At 39.0% G+C, this 16,022-nt stretch overlaps 1 protein-coding gene and 1 long non-coding RNA gene across 5 annotated transcripts in view; one reads left to right on the top strand and one right to left on the bottom strand.

Moving 5' to 3' along the window:
* LOC147830765 (uncharacterized) overlaps positions 1-16,022 on the bottom strand; it is an 80,749-nt gene that overhangs the window by 23,702 nt on the left and 41,025 nt on the right. The window contains exon 4 of one of the 4 annotated variants that reach the window (XR_015526057.1): positions 15,438-15,622. The exons of the other annotated variants lie outside the window; for them this stretch is intronic. The gene's annotated coding sequence lies outside the window, so the exon portion shown is untranslated. Of the gene's footprint in view, positions 1-15,437; positions 15,623-16,022 lie in introns of those variants that run through there. 4 annotated transcript variants of the gene reach the window in all.
* On the top strand, positions 2,543-4,803 carry LOC147837650 (uncharacterized). Its single transcript, XR_015526152.1, has 2 exons — positions 2,543-3,342; positions 3,386-4,803. It is a non-coding gene; the product is annotated as an uncharacterized LOC147837650 (long non-coding RNA).

A 16,022-nucleotide genomic window follows, 5' to 3' on the forward strand; every position in this document is an offset into this window, starting at 1 on the left:
GGTTTCTGCATCGTTTATTTAGACTATGAACAGAAGCTACGGTAATTAAAGTGTGCTTAGCTTTTGTTTTCCTCATTTTAAATATACAGTTTGTTAACAACATACAATACTTGAAACGGCTGTCTAGAAATGTGATTTTTTTTTGTACAATATTAAAATAAATAAATATATTTTTAAATAGGGTTGTTTTACAAGTCCCTGTAGAGTTAAACAGTTGGGTTTTACCACAGCTTAATATACTCAGCCAATCTCTGGGTCTGCTGGGGCACTATTAGCTAAGCATAAATCATTGAAAAGGATTAGACTATTAGCATCTTGCTGTAAAATGAACACATTTTTTGAAATAGTTTTCTTTTTTCAAATGGACAGTTGTCATAAAACTGTCATTTACTCAAACTTTACTTGTTCCAAACTGCTTTGTCTTTTTTTTTTTTGTTTTTTGAAGAAATTTTAAAGAAAGCTGGAAACCTGTAACCATTGACTTACATAGTATTAGTTTTTCTGTCTGTGGATATCAAAAGTTCGAGGTAACTTATTTTAAATTATATATATATATATATATATATATATATATATATATATATATATATATACATACAGTTGAAGTCAGAATTATTAGCCCCCCCTTCAATTTTTTTTCTTCTTTATTAAATATTTTCCAAATGATGTTTAACAGAGCAAGGAAATTACAGTATGTCTGATAATATTTTTCTTCTGGAGAAAGTCTTATTTGTTTTATTTCGGCTACAATAAAAGCAGTTTTTAATTTTTTAAACACAATTTTACGGACAAAATTGTTAGCTCCTTTAAGCTATATTTTTTCTCGATAGTCTACAGAACAAACCATCGTTATGCAATAACTTGCCTAATTACCCTAACCTGCCTAGTTAACCTAATTACCCTAGTGAAGCCTTTAAATGTCCCTTTAAGCTGTATAGAAGTGTCTTGAAAAATATCTAGTAAACTTTAAATTATAAAGTTATTAAAAATTATATACAGTCATATTGGCAAAGATAAAATAGATCAGTTATTAGAGAAGAGTTTTTAAAAGTATTATGTTTAGAATTGTGTTAAAAAAAAATTGCTTTCCGTTAAACAGAAATTGGGCAAAAAATAAACAAGCAGTCTAAAAATTCAGGGGGGCTAATAATTCTGACTTCAACTGTGTATATATATATATATATATATATATATATATATATATATATATATATATATATATATATATATATATATATATATATATATATATACATGAATCATAAGTGTATATGTACGGGGTGGACTTCTGCTGCTGTACCCCACTCGCCTCAATGTTGAACATTCGGAGATGTTCTTTTGCAGACCTCGGTTGTAACGAGTGGTTATTTGAATTAGTGTTGCCTTTCTATCAGCTGGAACCAGTCTGGCCATTCTCCTCTGACCTCTGGCATCAACAAGGCATTTGCGCCCTCAGAATTGCCGCTCACTGGATATTTTCTCTTTTTCCGACCATTCATGTAAACCCTAGCGATGGTTGTGCGTGAAAATCCCAGTTGATCAGCATTTTCTGAAATACTCAGACCAGCCCGTCTGGCACCAACAACCATGCCACATTCAAAGTCACTTAAATCACCTTTATTTCCCATTCTGATGCTCGGTTTGAACTGCAGCAGATCGTCTTGACCACCCCTACGACTGATTAGAAATTTGCGTTAACGAGCAGTTATTGTACCTAATAAACTGGCCAGTGAGTGTATGTATATGTGTATGTGTGTGTGTGCATTCACATTCACTTTTATTTTCTATGCAAATTTTATAAATTAGATCCCTGGTGAGTACATTTTAATTTTTGGCTTTTGCTATTACTTTTTTTACCCAGATTATATAAAGATTAGAGAATTTTGCACGTTTTCTTCTGCTCTCACTTGTTCTCTTACAGGATCAGACACACACTCTTGGTCTCTTCTGCCTCTTTCCATCTGTCTGTTAGTCATCAGCGGCTATTGTTTATTTCAGATCTAAATCTCATCAGATCTGTGACACCAGTGTTGATGGATGAGCTGCACACAAATAACCCTGACAACAAAAGTAGCTTGATCCACAATGCCAAAAAACAAGGGTTTTAAGGGAAGAGGTTAACGTTTGGTAATATCAGAGGTCCCAATTCACACATAACAGATGATATTCCAGGCTATAGAACCGAGGAAAGCCTGCTATTTTGAAAGCCACCAGATGTCACTGTTGCACAATAAAAGTCTCATTAAAAAGCTGTCAAAAATAAGAGCGGTGGAGGAATAAACAGTATCATTTAAGAACTTTAACAGTTTAAGAGTCGTTCACCTAAAAATGAAAAGTACTTTCCTATACGAATACCTTTTTCTTGCTTAACACAAAAGAAGATAATCTGAAGAATGCTGGAAAAAAAGTAGTTTGACTGAATAAAATACTGTATTAGACAATGGCAAATGGCTCAGTGATTGAACTAAACAAAAAAAAAGTCTCAAAACCATGACTAGGGCTTCATTTTACAGCTTCAGTGATTATAATGGGAGTTTTTTTTGGTGAAAGCGTGAGTCATTCTAAAATAAGTGTTTTGTTCCAACAAAATTCAAGACAACATATGCTGAATTCAATTCACTACAGGCCGATAGTGTAGCCTTTGCAACCGTACTGGCTAGACGACTTACTCTTATGAATTGGAAGTCAGCAGCTCCACCTTCTTATCGACAATGGGTTTTCAGATGGAAAAGATTCGGTTTGCAATAAAACAAAAGCCAGAACGGTTCCAGAAAGTCTGGAGCCCTTTTATAAAAAAAATTTAAGGAGACACCTATATTTTAATTGCCTTTTTACCTTTCTTTGTATTATTTATTATGTAATATCTGTTTATTATGTTATTTTTGTTATCTTATGTTTGTATATCTTTGTGTTTAAATGTGGTATTTTATCTTTATTCATATACTTATTTAGTGTATAATTATGTTTTCCTGATAATTTCTTGTTTAGTGAATTGTATCAATGCGTATATATGCATCAATATTATGTATATTTTAATGTCTGACCTAAGATGAACCCTAAAAAATTTTTCTTTTAAATTAAAAACAACATTTCGGGCGAAGCAGTGGCGCAGTAGGTAGTGCTGTCGCCTCACAGCAAGAAGGTCGCTGGGTCGCTGTTTCGAGCCTCGGCTTAGTTGGTGTTTCTGTGTGGAGTTTGCATGTTCTTCCTGCGTTCGCGTGGGTTTCCTCCGGGTGCTCCGGTTTCCCCCACAGTCCAAAGACAGGCAGTACAGGTGAATTGGGTAGGCTAAATTGTCCGTAGTGTGTGTGTGTGAATGTGTATGTTTCCCAGAGATGGGTTGTGGCTGGAAGGGCATCCGCTGCGTAAAAACTTGCCAGATAAGTTGGCGGTTCATTCCGCTGTGGCGACCGTGGATTAATAAAGGGACTAAGCCGACAAGAAAATGAATGAATGAAAACAACATTTCATAGATGTGTTTGCCAGCATGAGGGATCCAAGCAGACACAACATGACGTCAGATTGACATTGTACTCCAACGACATGGGGATGTAGCATTTTGTTTGGAAATAAAAATCAGGTTGACGTCAGAACCAATGTCGATCCAACCTAAAAATCAGCGTCTAATGATGTTAAAGCTTGACGTTGTGAGGATGTTACCAATATGACATCTATCAGATATTGGTTGCTATACCAGACAATTAAATGTCAGTATTTGATGTCAATGTGACGTTGGTTTAAGATGTGGATTTTGGTCACTTTCCAACACAACCTAAAATCAACCAAATATCAACGTCATTTGACATCGTCTAAATGTCTAATGTTGTCCTTAGGCGCTAGCTAGACATTAAATTTTGTCTACTTGACCTAAATTTAACCTAATATTAAAGTTTTATTATGCTGTATGCCTGCCTGGATGGTGCAACCTGTCAGTCACATAAGATCCACCAAAAGCAAGCCATCCAATCACCAATGGACAAATCCCTACATTTATCTCATACTTCAAGAAGCTGTTTCATTCCGATATGAAACAGAAGACTAACACAAGCTTCATGCTGACTTCCTCAAGGTAAATCCTCACATTAGGCATGGTGGCTGTTTTCTTACCTCAAGGATTCTGCAATCTGTTGGAACTAAGGTTCAGCTTAAAAGGTTTCACCTCAATCGACTGAACAAATCTGTAACCACAGATTAAAGTACTTTGTTCCTGTACTATAGATGTCATTAGCTTTGCTTTCATCCAAAGATGTGAATTTGATTTATGTGCAAACTGGAATCAAATGAAACATTTGTGAATAAAGCATAGTTTCCTTCCAAAAGGTCAAAGAGAACAAAATTCTCACTTCCTGATCAACTGGAGCCAAATATATATTAAAACAAAATATGCACATTACCGGTCAATATTTTGGGGTCAGCTGTTTTTTAATTATTACTTTAATAATTTGAATAAAATTATTATTTTCATCAAGGCGGCATTTTTTAAATGTAAAACAAATGTTAAATATTTATTACATATTAATTTATTCCTTATTGTATGTAGTTTCAAATTAAATGAATATTACAGTCATTATTGTTTTTATTGCCGTTACTAATATAAATAATTTTATTAACAATAACAATAATAATTAATACTAGAGTGATTTCTAAAGGATCGTGTGACTCCAAAAAACTGGTGTAAGGAAGCTGAAATCATCTTTAAATAAATTATTAAATTATAAACTATTTTCGAACAGTTATTTTATAGAGCAATAACAACTCACACTTTTACTGTATTTTTGATAAAATAAATGCAGCCTTGGTGAACAGGAGAAGCTTATTTTAAAACAATTTAAAATCCTACTGGCTTTTGACCGGTATTGTTATTTGCTATAGAGGAAGAATGGACTGTGGGCCTTTTTTGTACAACAAATTACTTGTGCTTTGGAAGACGAAACACACTGTGGCTTTGGAGGCATGAGATGCTCTTTGGGAGTATGAGTGTAAATGAGTGTATGGATGTTTCTCAGAGAAGAGTTGCGGCTGGAAGGGCATCCGCTGCGTAAAAATGTGCTGGATAAGTTGGTGGTTCATTCAATGAACGAATAATAATAATACTGAACCACTGTGAAGACAGACTTTAGCTGAGGGATTTTAGAATGACAAAAACAACATTTCAAATGTTGTGCAATGGGGTCACTCTTCTGGTTTTAACAGCCATCCCATCGTACCCATTTTTGTTATCACATGATCTGTTAAAATGAAATCATGACTTTTTTTTAAATGCGCATGCTGGAATTTATCATAGTTTGTTCACATTTTTTCTTACTGTGTAAACATTTTATCCTACCAAGCTGTGACCTTTTTTATGCTCATTTGCCAAATGTATGCACATCTTGTTTTTTCCATTGAACATTTTTTATGCGACAGTCCAAAATGTTAGATGTTAAATGAACAAAATAGTTAGATGAAATAAAATGGAAACATATCTAGTGGCCACCATTTTCAAAATGCACTCAAAATACTTGCGTGTTCAGCAGAAAAAAAATGTAATTGTAAATGTGTGGAACAAGTGGTGTGAGTAAATGGTGAGAAACTTTTCATTATTGTTGGCACTATCCCTTTAAGATTTAAAAAATTCCTCATTTACTCAAGTGGTTCTAAATTCTTATAAAACTCTTTTTTTCTGTTGAACACAAAACAAGATATTGTGAAGAATGTTGGTAAAAAAGCAGCATTCACATCCATATGAGGAACAAAAAATATACACTCTCAGAAATAAGGGTGCAAAAAAAAAAAGTCACTGTGTTGGTAACTTTTCAAAAAAACTACACTTTTGTACCATACAGGTTGACATTAGTACCTTTTGGGTACACATTTGTAACTTGAAGGTTAACTTTTGTACCTTTAAAGGTCCTGCGAAGTGCTTTGAAATGTGTATTTTTTATTCAATGTTTGACGTAATCTCAACCGAAACCTGAAGAGAGGGTGGGACATAATGTAGACCCTCCCCTCTCTATAAAACAGCCAATGGTGTTTTATTTTATCTTAGTGATTGAGCTCAAGCACATCAAATGAAAAGCGTCTTATAGGGGGCGGGGACACTAGAGAGCATTTGATTAGTTACGATTTGATGACAAACCGAAGTATGAGGTGACGTAAAAAAAAAAGCATTACATGTTTATATCAGTTTATATCATCTTCTAAACGTGAATTTTGAAGCTTATAGGTATCCTGAAAACTAACAATTCAACTGAATTCACCTTTATTTGTCTAGTGCTTTTACAATGAAGATTGTCAAAGCAGCTTTACATAGAAGATTACAGTAAATTAAAACCGTTTCAGTCCAGTTTTCAGCGTTTAAGTTCAGTTCAGTTTAGCTCAGTTCAGTGTGGTTTTTAATAATCACTACTGAGAGTCCAAACATCCAAGAGCAAATCTATCAACGCGCAGCCCTACAGGTCCCGAACCATGCAAGCCAGTGGAAAAAAAATTCACCAATGGGCAAAAGCGAAGAATTAAAAAATCTCAAGGGAAACCATTTGGGCATGACCGTTTCTCCTCTGGCCAAACGTCTTGTGCAGAGCTGCAGTCTAGGCGTCGGAGGCTGGAGAAACTGGACGTCAGCGAGACTCGTCTGTCCCTGGTGCGTCACAGGAATCAGTCTCATGCTCTCCACTCCTCCAAGACCATCACAGCAGCTGATTATGATACGGCCTGGTCCAGGATTATAAAAAACTTGGGATCATCTCGATCATCTGCATAGCCTGAGGGCCTCAGGATGAGTATCCCCAGGTGAAAATAGAGAATAACAATACTAATGCTGATACTAACAATACTGACATTAACATCTACTAAGCTGTATTTTAATTTCATGGGACCTTTAAGGTACTGAGAGGTACACATTTGCCCTTTATAGGTATTTATGTACCTTTAGGAGCCTGTTAAGAACAAAAATGTACCTTTTGAAAAGAGAGTATGGAAGTCAATATCTTCTTTCCAACATTATATCTTGCATTGTGTTCAACAGAAGAAAGAAACAAGTGGATGATCAGTAAATGTTGACAGAATTTTACGTTTGGATGAACTATCTCTTTAACAACAGTAGTGAAGAAACGGTTAGCATCATAAAAACACACAACCTTCAAATCACCAAAGTCAGAGAAGCACCAAGCAGAAAGACTATCGGATTCCTCCGTAACCCAACACGGCCTTCATGATGACTTGGGCCAAGAGACTGATTTGGGTTTTGGATTTTGATGGGACTTCCTTTCAAGTCACTGCCCCATAATTCACCTCTGATTTGTGGTATTATCTCCCTACACTGGCATAGTCTTCCTGCGAGTGTCACGCTTTTGCTCTAATGGAGGCCCTTCGGCTGTCCGCGGCTCCTCACAAGCCCCCAATGTGCTTCCCATTAAGGCTGGAGGAGCGTTGAGGCGGTCGCTCGTCACATGTGGTTCTGTTTAGAGCAGGTGAAACAATGTAAGAAAATAGATCCGTCATTCACTGCATTCCAGGGGTCAGGAGAGCAGCGTTAAATCATGGAAAGACTAATCCTGGAAAGATTGTGCTCGGACTTTATGGTGGTGCTCTGTAAAACTCTGTAGGGGTCGAGAAAGTGCATCGGTACCACTGCTGGCGAGACCGAAAGCGAGCGCTGAAAACGTGAGGCTCACTGTTAATTCATCAGCCGCCAGGTGTTTTCAGTCAAACTTCTGAGGAATCGCCTAATTTGATTTGGAAAGTAGAATGGATGGGGGTGTTTTGTGACTCTTTATGTAGAATGTAATCGCTAAAAGTGGCGTGCTTGATTAAGTGGACTGATTCAAGACAACATAAATAATGAAAAATAAGTTTGTTTGTATACACCAGGGGTCACCAATCTCGTTCCTGGAGGTCCGGTGCCCTGCAGGGTTTAACTCCAACTTGCCTCAACACACCTGCCAGGGTGTTTCAAGTATACCTAGCAAGACCTTGATTAGCTGGTTCAGGTGTGTTTGATTAGGGTTGGAGCTAAAATCTGCAGGACACCAGACCTCCAGGAACAAGTTTGGTGATTCCTGGTACAGACTAAAGTGGCGGCACAGTGGCTAGCACTGTCACCTTACAGCAGGAAGGTCAATGGTTCCAGTCTCGGCTTGACCAGTTGGTATTTCTGTGTGGAGTTTGGATGTTCTCTCAATGTTGGCATGGGTTACCTCCAGGTTCTCCAGCTATGGATGAATTGAACAAACTAAATTGGCCATAGTGTATGAGTGTGAGAGTGTATGGGTGTTTCCCAGAGCTGGGTTGTGACTGGAAGGGCATTCGCTGCATAAAACATATGCTGGAATGGTTGGCTGTTCATTCCGCTGTAGTGACTCCTGATGAATAAGGGTCTAAGGCTTTTAAACGTTGGTCCATTTGTATCAAGCGTCAGTGTTAAAACAAGGCTTCCAGCAGTGACTGCATTAAAGGTCATGTGTTGTGTGGCCTCACAGGTGCGTATCACTCCTCATGAGACCCTGTAAACATTTTACATGCGCAGAGACCTGAGATAAAAGAGCTTAGTGCATGACCTCCAGTTGGGTTTGCTGTTTACCTCTCAAACCTGGCCTGCGTTCGCTCTTGCTTGTCACAGTGATTAGCATTCGGCTAACAGGGTCTGAGCCACTAACCTCTTCCGTATGAGCAAGATAATGAGAAACACAAAAAAACACCGTTGCCAAAACCAACCCGAAGCTCTAAAAAAACGCAACCGCTTGCGTTCTAAGAGCTGCACATTCCCAGCTCGTTTTTATAGAGCTGCTCCTGTAAAACGAGAAATTAAGGTTAGCATTAATTTGTTCTGCAGTTTGTTTTCTCTTTAAGCTAATGAACAAGAAGACTACAACTGTTTCCAGCAGCGCTGCTACTTTTTTCCATTTCATTACAGACCAGGGCGAGGTACGAATGAAGAAAGTGTTTGGAGCTATTTTCGGAAAATGTGTTTTTCTAAGATGGTGAATGGCTGAGCACTTTGACCGCTGATTGGAGTTGATATCAGGAAACAGACCATTAAAGGCCATTAAACTTGCATCCCGCGACTGATTACTATACGATTAAACATCCCTCTCTCGCTCTTTCTCCTCACCGTGCCATTCCACATTATGTTTCATTGCGCAGTGCAGTAAACCGCTTTTTAACCACATGCACGGCTGGTCATCTCATCATCTAAACTCAACCGCCGCTGGCACAACCTGCACCAAATGAGCTTTCCTTGGTACCAGAACTTAATCGTAGATGCCAATGCTACTTAAAACAATCCCAAACTAGTTCATTTTTGACTCCAGTGACCTTGTGTTCCTTCAACAAGACACTGGAATCCCACAACCCTCAATTCATCAGCCAAGATCATGTAGATGCCAATCAACTTTCAAAAAATGGTACTAAAAAGGTGAAAGACATGCTGAAAAAAAGAACTCAATTTGAGACTTTTAGGCTGCCTATTGAGGCACCTAGCAACCAATTTACATTTAATGATTTTATCGATAAGTGAGGACATAAGAAAGACTTCAAATGATCAGAGAGTTGGAGTATTTAAATGCTATGACAAGTCTAAGGCTGCGTACGAAATTGCATACTTCCATATTATATGGTGCCTTAAAAACAGTATGTGAGACAAGTAGTGTCATAATTCGTAGTATTCGAAAAACAGTATGCGAGAAGTAGACTGGCGGCATGGTAACTCAGTGGTTAGCACTGTCGCCTCACAGCAAGAAGGTTGCTGATTTGAGTCCCAGCTGGACCAGTTGGCATTTCTGTGTGGAGTTTGCATGTTCCCGCATAGCACAAAGACATGCACTATAGGTGAATTGGATGAACTAAATCAGCTGTAGTGTGTGTGCGCAAATGTGATCGTGTATGGGTGTTTCCCAGTACTGGGTTGCAGCTGGAAGGGCATCCGCTGTGTAAAACATAGGCTGGAATAGTTGGTGGATCATTTCGCTGTGGCGGCCACTAAGAATCAGAGACTAAGCTGAAGGAAAATAAATGAATGAATAAATGAGAAGTAGGCTACCCGGATGACCTACTACTTAAGAATTTTTCAGAATCAGTATTCAGAAGTGCGCATCCAATGGACACTACACCAGGGCTATTAAATTGGTGGCCTGTGCGCCAAACCCGCCTTTGAGGCAATTTGATTTGGCCCTCCAAATAGTGTGGCCAAGATATCAAAAATAAATGTAGTTCAGTCGAAAAACGGCCATTATAGTTATAAAGTGACGTGCGACAGCTCAATACAGCATGAGCTGCAGTTAAAGGCTGCGCAGAGCATGAATCACCATAAGCGAGCCGAAAACAATTGGATGTGTTTGTAGAAAAGGCCTTTTGTACTATGCATTAATATCGTCAAAAGAGATGCAACGATTAGCCGATTTCACTATTAACTGCACTTTAATTCGTCACAGTCAATTAATCGTAAAGACTTCTCTGAGCCGCATTTCTGTTGCACGGAACAAAACCAATCTGCTGCAATTAAACAAAGTTATGCCAAGTTGCCAACTGTGCGCTAGTTTAAAGTTCCATGTATGTACACCGAGGCTAATATGCACGCATACCAGATAAACTATAGCAGCGGCCGTTCTAATGCATGAATATATGACAATATGCACGCACACAGTAGAAAACATCTCACAGTGAGAGTTGTGCGTGCCTTTCAGTGGAATGTAAACAATCCCTAACTGTTATGCAGTTCAAAAAATAACATATGAATGTGTCTGAATGTAGAAAAAGCCTACATCAGCAATGCACTGATTTTGTGGTGCTCTGAAATACATTTGAATGTTTGTTTAAAAACAAAAAAAAAAGTCTATTGTACAATGTATTTTGAATCTAACATCAGTGCAATGTATTAACATTTTTATGTAAAAAAGCCAACATGAGTGGCCGTTTTCATTTTAAAACGCTGCTGCTCCGTCTCAGTGTGAATGAGGAAAAACGGAGACATCTGAAAACGGAGGCGGGGCTGCTGAGATTCGCTACCTGATTGGGGCTTTTATGTCATTGCGTATCCTTCCCTTATTCGACAAGCCCCTATCACATGACTATAACACATGGCTTTAACGCAACCAGAAGACAGCAGACCAGCCTTCACTGTAAACAACAACATGGACACAGAAATGGGAGCGTTGTTTGCACTATTGTCTGTTTTAGGCGCCATTGTGCAGTTATTCATTTGTTACGTTTAGTAACAACTCGACCTCGTCATCTGTCCACAAAAATACCTCTCTTGCTTTTTTTGCCATCGCGTTCATTGTTCAACCGGCGTTTGTTGACTAACAATAACCAAATTCCGAGCGAGACACATGCTTCCTGTTTATAGCAGAACGCACATGCCCAGAGTGCGCGAATGGTCACGTGATATAGGTTTTTGATGGCGTAGTGTGGACGGAGATATGTTAAGAAAAGCTAGTTAACACGCAAGTGTGGATGCGGATCGTTTTTGATCTAAAACGCCGTTTTAGAACTAAAACGCAATAATGTAAATGGAGCCTAAGACATGTGAAGTGCCTACAAAAAGGTGTCTGGTGCATACAAAGTGGAAAACAATGTCACCTACATACAGGTGGCTTGTCAAGCCCACTCAACAGCATGAAGCACGCAAAGAATTGCAAGATATTTTTCAGAAACATGGTATTGATGATAAAGTGTCTGGTGCATATGGAGAGGACAAAGTGTGTCACCAGCCACAATGCCAACAGTTTAGAAACACCCTACAAACCACCTAAAACAAGGGTCTAGATGGCATACAAATGTGGATACACGCATCAATGTAGCAAAATTTGTGTGACAGAGAGGTAGGTTTATGTTTGGGGTGGGGTAGCAGTTTCTAAAATACAATTTAAAGGGTAATTTAATAAATAGAGCTCGATATAATTACTGTAATGGTTGGGTTTAGCGTTGGGGTAGGGTTAGATGTTAATAAAATGCAATTAATTAATAAGTAATTTAATAAATAATATAAATAATTCTCATTATCTTCTGGTCGCAGCTGTATTCCTTCTAGCAACAACCCAAAACAAGAATGTTATAGAGAAGCATCATGCAACAGGGTAGGCACTAGCAACATCCTAACAACAAAAAAGCATCCTAATACTGTACCATATAACAAAGGACACCCTAACAACAACTACACAAAGCTATGCATGTCATAGAAACAAATGCTTAGGATTACCCTAGATACCACCCACCTGCACTAAATAAGCTTTCCTAGGTCCCAAAATTTGTAGATGGCAACAAGCTCATATTTGTCTCTAGTGACTTCCACAACCCTCAATTTATTAGCCAAGATCACGTAGACACCAATCATCTTCCCCCCAAAAAACGGTACTAAAAGGGCGAACACGTGATTCTTCATTTCCTTCAGCCGGCGGTTTGGATCCGAGCCAGTTCTGCTGATGGTTTACGCCTCTGCGGGGCAAGACCCATTAGGAAGCTAATGGTCTGCGTCCCTCAGGAAGGATAACTGGTATCTGCAATCAGGCCTGATTTTTATTCCCTGTGTTTAAAGAGTTAATTACATGTCCTGCATCGGGCGGCCAGGCTGCTGTAAGCCCTGGGGTTTGGCATTGATTAATGAGTGCCTTAAAATAAGTCTCCGGTTTCACCAGCAGCTTGTAATACAGTCCCGTTTAATTGGGCTGGTGGATTTACAGCACGTTTCCTGCAAATTGCATTGTATTTAGTTCTGCTACGGCTACAATATAAACACCACACAGAGCATGCCATTCGTAAACTTCATCGCTTTTGGGAGCACTAAAAGAAGTCCTGCAACCTTTTTCAGATTGAGCCTTTTTTTGCTGTTTTCCAAATAGTTACAAGCTAATTTTACCAATAAGTAGCATTGTAGCATTTCTAATTGTGATGGTAAGTTTTTTATTGAAGGCCTTATTTTTAAGTAGACTATCATTTTCTGGTATTTATTAAAATTGCAAGCTTTTACATGATCATTTTGATCTCAAAACTGAGAGGGCTTTCACACTTGGTTCAGTTGCCTGGTCCAAACCCCAGTTCGATTGTCCCCTCTTCTCAGCTGGTCTTTTTTTCCCTCGGTGCGCTTGCGTTATCAATGAACGGCCACAAAAACCAAGGCACCAAAATTGGAAGACGTATGCAAATCACAGTAATTCTGCTTTTACTGAATCTTTTGGTCAATCTACATTCCTACTTTCACCTATGGTCATGAGCTTTGGGTCATGACCGAAAGGACTAGATCTCGGATACAAGCAGCCGAAATGAGTTTCCTTCGCAAGGTGCTGCTCCTCCACATTGAGAGAAGTCAGCTGAGGTGGCTCAGGCATCTGTTTTGAATGCCTCCTGTACGCCTACCTAGAGAGGTGTTCCAGGCATGTCCCACCTGGAGAAGCCCTCGGGGAAGACCCAGGACACCCTGGAGGGACTATGTTTCTTGGCTGGCCTGGGAACGCCTCGGGATCCCCCGAAGGAGCTGGAGGAAATGTCTGGGCTACCCCCACTACCCGGCCCCGGAAAAGCGTCAGAAAATGAATGAATGAATCTTTTCAGAGATTAATACAGAGAGCCACCAGCATCTATCAAGGCAAAAATATAAAAAATGATCAGAAACGCAAAGTCAGAAATTTATCATAACGCAATGTCCGAAGGTGATACGCAGACACACACACAAATGATTGTAAATGAAAAGTTTGTTGTACAGTTGGCTGTTTAATTGCATTATTTGTTATTACTGCATTCATGTCAGAAGTGAACCGGACCAGAGTACATGCGAACCAAATCCCAGATCACCTCTTCAAGGCAGATTCGCGTACATTTTGCCAAGTGTGCACCCGAGTTTAGATGATATCGTTTACACAAGCTAAATGTACCAAACTCAGACGTCAAATGAATCCTGTTGTGGACCAAAAGTGCTAGGGTGGAAGCACTCTAATATGTACAAAACTGCATAGCCAGACAGCCCGATTGACATCAGAAACTCTGAATGGGGAAAAAATTATTACCATCTATATCAGGGGTCACCAATCTCGTTCCTGGAGGTCCGGTGCACACCTTAACACACCTGCCTGGGTGTTTCAAGTATACCTAGTAAGACCTTGATTAGCTTGTTCAGGTGTGTTTAATCAGGGTTGGAGCTAAAATCTGCAGGACACCGTACCTCCAGGAACAAGTTTGGGGATCCATGATCTATTTGATCAATCAGACTTTAAGAATCCATTGATAATTAATGCTTACTGTGAACAATATAAACATGACAGCTTTTTCTGAAATTCTAGGTACTACATTTGCATTTGAACTTACTTAACGATCATTTAAAAAGAATATTTTTTATTGCTATGAATTCAATTTCAGAATGTGTTCAACCCTGGGTTAAATGGGGTGTTTAGAGTGTCAAAAACAACCAATAATTTAAAGCAGCCGAAAAAACTGCATGTATGTTTTCCTCGTTTGCGCTTTTAAACATAGCCTAATTTTATTTCCCATAACTGTGTTAGACCATCAGATTTCTTAACAAATATGAGCCCTAGGTTTTGTCTGATTAGTCAGGGTTAGGGTTAGTTAGGTTTTGGCTAGCTCATTTACAGAGATCAATAAATAGATGGCCTCACAATCCATGAATCTGAATTTAGGCCTTCAAATATAAATACTAGCAGCAAAAAAAAAAGTTATTGAGCATCTTGAATATATTTAGCTGCAATTTAGATGGAGCATCGATATCATTAATCAGTGTTTTAAACCATACAAAGTACGGATGTTGGTGAAATACAAGCACTCTGGGAAAGTGAACCAAAAGAGGCCATCATATTTGATTCCTTTTTTATGATGTTGACCGTCTTTGTTTTCAGACTTTGGTAAATGCCTAGGAAAAAAAACAGAGCATTCAGTCGATCTTTGTTTAATTAGTGAATGTCACTTTTATGAGCAGTCATGAATAATCAAATGGAAGTACTTAGACAGCATCAGACTAAGATCCTTTTTTGTGGCTTGTTGTAGGAAATGAGTCCCAGAGAGAAAAAAGGCCCCTCTAACACTGATGGATGTGCTGCCTTTTTCAATCTGTTTGTTGAAAAAGCTGTGTATTCCTATTTAATTTAACACACACACTTCAGGAAGTGCACTGTTCAAATGAGCACCATTGCAATACTTTGATGCTTTCATCAAAACATCAACAAAATGTGTCTTTCACTCAGCCGGTTCCCTGGTCTAATTCCCGTCTTTCAGATCTCTCCACTGTAATTACACATAAATACATTATATTAATACACAAAAGATTCCAAGATAACCAAATCTGGGGTTTTTAAAAAGGCACAGACGCTTTTCATTAAATACACATATGTAACGAGGAGACTGACACGGAGGGATCCATTATGCAGTATTTGTTGCTCAAGTTCTCATTCACACACACAACAACAACAATCTATGATGACAAGAGACTGGCGATGGATAGACACAGTGAGTATTACCAGGCATAGATCGAGGGCAGGCTGCTAGTATCAGAGTCTGTGAACCAGGCGTGGGTCATGGGCAGATGGCAAACATCAGAGTCCGTATAACAGGCGTGGTTCGTGGGCAGGCAGCGAGTATCAGAGTCCGTATACAAAGCGAGGGTCGTGGGCAGGCAGAAGGCGAAGCAGAGTCAAGAACCAGGCTGGAGAAATACACAGGGAATCAGACAGGATCAGCGCTCAGAAATGCTGGCCGGGGCTAAACAAGACTTCGCACTGAATGAGCGTTTGGTGCTGGCTTATAAAGGGTACGTGGGTCATTAACGGGATTCTGTTCAGGTGTGCATGATCAGAGTGAAAGGATGATGTAATGCTTAGAAGTCCGGAGATGGTGGCCTCTGCTGGCCAGCGAGGGGAATGACTGGGACCGAGTCGGTGACAACATACATATAACAGCAAATGACTGCCAATCTGGCAGAAGAAAAGGCTGAAAATCATCTGCTAAATTTACACTGAGTAACCATGTGACCTTGTGTTCCTTCAACAGAATGCTGGAAATGCATAACCCTCAATTTATTAGCCAAGATCTTATAGACCAATCAT

The sequence above is a fragment of the Danio rerio genome, chromosome 25, assembly GCF_052040795.2.
Source record: "Danio rerio strain M-AB ecotype USA chromosome 25, GRCz13ab, whole genome shotgun sequence".
Taxonomy (NCBI): Eukaryota; Metazoa; Chordata; class Actinopteri; order Cypriniformes; family Danionidae; genus Danio; species Danio rerio.